Genomic DNA, 5,253 nt, shown 5'->3' with positions numbered 1-5,253 from the left:
TGCAAGAGGGAAGGGATATGGGAACAGATGTATATGTATAACTGATTCACTTTGTTATAAAGCAGAAACTAAATAAATAAATAAATAAATAAATAAATAAATAAACAAATAAACAAACTAAACATCCAACTAGCATACAACACAGCAATCATATTCCTGGGCATTCATCCCAGAGAAGTGACATTTTATGTCTACACAATAAACCTGTACACGAATCTTCACAGCAGCTTCATTTGTGATAGTCCAAAGCTGCAAACAACTGAAATGCCCCTCAGTAAGTGAATGGTTAAATAAACTGTGACACATCCATTCTATGGAATACTAATCAGAATTAAAAAGGCATGAAATATTGAAAACACATGGATCTCAGGGGGCTTATGCTAAGTGAAAAAAAAAGCCAATTTCATAGGGTCAAAAAATTCACATGCTGTATGATTCCATTTATATAACATTCTAAATGTGACAAAATTGCAGTGATGGAAAACAGATTAGTGGTTATCAGGGGTTAGGCATGGTGAGGAGAGGAAGGGTGAATATGACTATAAAGGGGTAGCACAAGGAAGGTCTTTGTGGTAACAGGATTGTTATTCATCTTGATTGTGATGGTGGTTTCCGAAATCTACACACGTGACAAAATGACATAGAACTACGCATACATTCTATCAATGTCAGTTTCCTAGTTTTGATATTGTACTACAGTTATGTAAGATGTAACCACTGGGGGAAACTGGGAGAAGGGTACATGGACCTCTCTGTACTATTTTTGATACTTGCTGTGAATCTATAATTGTTTCCGAATTTAAAAGTATAAAATAAATAAAAAAATAAAATATACCTCAATAAAGTTGATTTTAAAAATAAAAATAAAAATAATTTTTAAAAGTTAGACCAAACCATGGGAATTCCCTGGTGGTCCAGTGGTTAGGACTCGGCGCTCTCACTGCTGGGGCCCAGGTTCAATCCCTGGTCAGGGAACTAAGATCTCCCAAGCTACAAAAAACGTTAAACCAAACCACCTACCAAAAAATAAATAAATAAAAAGCAAATGCTCAGATCTTTCTCTATGTAGCTCCCTATTTCAAGTATAGATTTCTCTCTAGTCTTTACCTGTTTTGTGTTGGGTCTCATGAGTCCTCTCTTGCACATGCATACTTAAACTGACAAAAGGATTTGGGCAGAACTTATATACACAATTTGAGTCTCACTCCTTCTATAATTCTCTTGCTGCTAGGATTTCCCTCTTTAAGCTTCCAGTTGATTTTCCAGCCCTGAAAGGTACCTTGAGCCAATAAGGCTGTACTTCTCCCCTGTTTCTTTTTTTTTTTTTTTTTTTTTTTTTTTTTTTTTTTTTGCGTTATGCGGGCCTCTCACTGTTGTGGCCTCTCCCCTTGCGGAGCGCAGGCTCCGGACGCACAGGCTCAGCGGCCATGGCTCACGGGCCTAGCCGCTCTGCGGCACGTGGGATCTTCCCGGACCGGGGCACGAACCCGCGTCCCCTGCATCGGCAGGCGGACTCTCAACCACTGCGCCACCAGGGAAGCCCTCTCCCCTGTTTCTTTAAGCCATAGTCATGGGGGTTAGGAAATGGCTTCAGACCAGAAAGTCACAAACTAACTCTTACCCCTTGCAGTTGCAGTGTTTTTCCTTCTGTCTGATTTTGTGCACTTTCCAGTGTCTGTAACAAGTTTTTTAAATCAATTTTTATAATTGTTACCTGCAGTAAGATTCATTTGACCACTTCACTCCTCCACAATTGCCAGAAGCCTGTGTTTTATATTTTTTAATTATATCAATATTATTATAAGAGCTTCCTTGCCATGAAACCCACATATGAGGAAAGTTTCCAAATAAAAAGGAGAAGCTCCAACTCTACCACAAATTTTTTCTGTCAAATGTTCTTAATATGAATATCTTAGCCACTGTATTCCTCAGGATAGATAGAAGCATAATCAAGCTCATATGTACTATCAAAAAGACTGACCTTTTGGGGGATACCAGCTTTATTAAAATATAATTCACATACCACATAATTCACAATGCAAAGTAGTAACCACTATACGATCACGGCCACATACCACATAATTCACACGTGTAAATTGTACTGTTCAATATTTTTAGTATATATACAGAGTTTTGCAATCATTATAATAATCAATTTTAGGACGTTTTCATCAGCCTCAAGAAGAAGCCCCTATACCCTTTAGCTATGACCCTTTTACCCCCTAGTCCCCACAGACCTAGGCAACCACTAATCTACTGCCTATTCTGGACATTTTGTATCAGTTGAATCATATAATATATGTTCTTTCAAGACTAGATTCTTTCACTGAGCATAATGTTTTCAAAGTTCATCCATATTGTAGCTTCATTCCTTTTTATGGCCAAATAATATTCCATAGTATGGATATACCATATTTTGTTCATTCATTCATAATTTTTTATGGGGTTGTGTGTCTTTTTTTATTATTGAACTGTAAGATTTCTTTATATAGTCCAGATACAAGTCCCTTATCAGATATATGATTCACAAATATTTTCTTCCATTCTTTTTAAAATTTATTTATTTTATTTGTTTTTGGCTGTGTTGGGTCTTCATTGCTGTGCATGGGCTTCCTCTAGTTGCGGCGAGCAGGTGCTACTCTTCATTGCAGTACGCAGGCTTCTCATTGCAGTGGCTTCTCTTGTTGTGAAGCATGGGCTCTAGGTGCACGGGCTCAGTAGTTGTGGCCCATGGGCTTAGCTGCTCCACGGCATGTGGGATCTTCCCAGACCAGGGGTTGAACCTGTGTTCCCTGCATTGGCAGACAGATTCTTAACCACTGTGCCACCAGGGAAGTCCCTTTCTTCCATTCTTGTGGCTGTCTTTTTGCTTTTTCGATAGTATCCTTTGAAGCATAAAAGCTTTTACTTTTTATCAAGTACAACTTATCTATTTTTTTCCTTTTTTGCTAACACATGTGGTATGATATCTAAGAAACCAGTAACAATTCCAAGATCACGAAGATTTACTCCTATGTTTTCTTCTAAGAGTTTTATAGTTTTAGCTGTTACATTTAGGTCTTTGATTCTTTGATCCATTTCAAATTAATTCTTGTATGTCGGGTGAGGCAGGGGTCCGACTTCATTCTTTTGCATGTTGATATTCAGTTTTCCCACACCATTTGCTGAAGAGACTATTTTTCCCTCATTGAGTTGTTCTGGTATTCTTGTTGAAAATCAACGGACTGTAAATGTGAGGGTTTATCTCTGGATTCTCAGTTCCATTCCGTTTATCTATCTGTTTATCCTTATGCCAGTGCCTTACTGTCTTGATTATTTTTGCATTGTCAACAGTTTTGAAATCAGAAAGTGTGAGACCTCCAACTTTGTTCTTCTTTTTCAACATTATTTTAGCTAGTCTGGACCCCTTGAACTTCCATATGAGTTTTAGGACTACCTTGTCAATTTCTACAAAGAAGCCAGCTGGAATTCTGATACAGATTGGATTGAACCTATAGATCAGTTGGGGAAGTACTGCCATCTTAATGACAGTTAAGTCCTCCAGTCCATGGATATAAGATGTCTTTCTATTTATTTACACTTGGTTTAATTTCTTTCAATAATGTTTTGTAGTCTTAAGAATGTAAAGTTTGCGAGGCAGTTTGAAGGAGACGAAGACGGAACCAGAGCCAGGTACGGGCAGCGGACGCGGTCCAGCTGAGAGCCAAAGATGGCAGTGAATGTGTACTCAACGTCGGTCACGATAACCTCAGTTGACATGACATGCTGGCCTGGATCAATGAGTCTCTGCAGTTGAATCTGACAAAGATTGAACAGTTGTGCTCAGGGGCTGCCTATTGTCAGTTTATGGACATGCTGTTCCCTGGCTCCATTGCCTTGAAGAAAGTGAAATTCCAAGCTAAGCTAGAACACGAATACATCCAGAACTTCAAAATACTACAAGCAGGTTTTAAGAGGATGGGTGTTGACAAAATAATTCCTGTGGACAAATTAGTAAAAGGAAAGTTTCAGGACAATTTTGAATTAGTTCAGTGGTTCAAGAAGTTTTTTGATGCAAACTATGATGGGAAAGACTATGACCCTGTAGCTGCCAGACAAGGTCAAGAAACTGCAGGGGCCCCCTCCCTTGTTGCTCCAGCTCTGAACAAACCGAAGAAACCTCTCAGCTCCAGCGGTGCAGCTCCACAGAGGCCCATTGCAACACACAGAACTACTGCAACCCCTAAGGCTGGCCCGGGTGTGGTGTGGAAGAATCCTGGTGTGGGGAACGGGGATGACGAAGCAGCCGAATTGATGCAGCAGGTCAACGTATTGAAACTTACTGTCGAAGACTTGGAGAAAGAGAGAGATTTCTACGTTGGAAAGCTAAGGAACATTGAATTGATTTGCCAGGAGAACGAGGGGGAAAACAACCCTGTATTGCAGAGGATTGTGGACATTCTCTATGCCACAGATGAAGGCTTCATGATACCTGATGAAGGGGGCCCGCAGGAGGAACAAGAAGAGTATTAACAGCCTGGACCAGCTGAGCATCATCCGAATTCTTCACTCCAAATCATGTGCTTAACTGTAAAATATTCCCTTTTATTATTCTTAGAGGACTCACTGGTTTCTTTTCATAAGCAAAAAGTACCTCTTCTTAAAGTGCACTTTGCAGAAGTTTCACTCCTTTTCCAATAAGTTTGAGTTAGGAGTTTTTGCCTTGTAACAGAGCAGTATTAACATCTAGTTGGTTCACCCAGGGAACAAAGAGGCTGACCATGGGGCTCACTGTGTGGATGCTGGTAGCACTGATGGCTGGAGAAGGCGGAGACCTCAGTAGAGAAGTGTAAAGACTGGTTTGAATTTTAAGCTAATGTGAAATCTTGACAGAGAACATTTTAATTAATAAATGCCTTAAGAGTATTTAAAAGATGCTTCCATATTTCAAAATGTAAAATGTAACATGACAGGAGCTTCTGTGTGTTTGACATTGTGTCTGGGAAGGAAGGCCAGAACCTGGAACCTTTGGGACCTGCTGTTCCCAGCCCTCACGGGGCTGCCTGATCCTCATAGGCCCAGACCTTGGCCCAAAAGAAAAGTTTGAAAAGTTGCTTTGTAAAGCCATTTAGTATCCTTGACCAGTTGCATCCCAATAAGAAGCAAGAGGCATTGTTGCCTGGATGAGTAGAGGGTGTGTTTCAGCCCTGAGATGTGTTGAGTTGAAGAGCTTGATTTTCATAGAAAATTTTTCTGGTGATTTTTCCAGTTATC

General features: G+C 39.9%; 1 pseudogene across 1 annotated transcript; it reads left to right on the top strand.

Annotated features, from left to right (window-relative positions):
• The first annotated feature begins 3,627 nt into the window (after positions 1-3,627).
• On the top strand, positions 3,628-4,691 carry LOC308609037 (microtubule-associated protein RP/EB family member 1-like; annotated as a pseudogene). The gene has a single exon. The product of its transcript is annotated as a microtubule-associated protein RP/EB family member 1-like (transcript).
• The last annotated feature ends 562 nt before the right edge of the window (positions 4,692-5,253 follow it).

The sequence above is a fragment of the Mesoplodon bidens genome, assembly GCF_964165515.1.
Source record: "Mesoplodon bidens genome assembly, chromosome: X".
NCBI lineage: Eukaryota > Metazoa > Chordata > Mammalia > Artiodactyla > Ziphiidae > Mesoplodon > Mesoplodon bidens.
The sequence above is the reverse complement of the archived record's forward strand: the minus strand, read 5'-3'. Positions and strand labels throughout refer to the sequence as shown.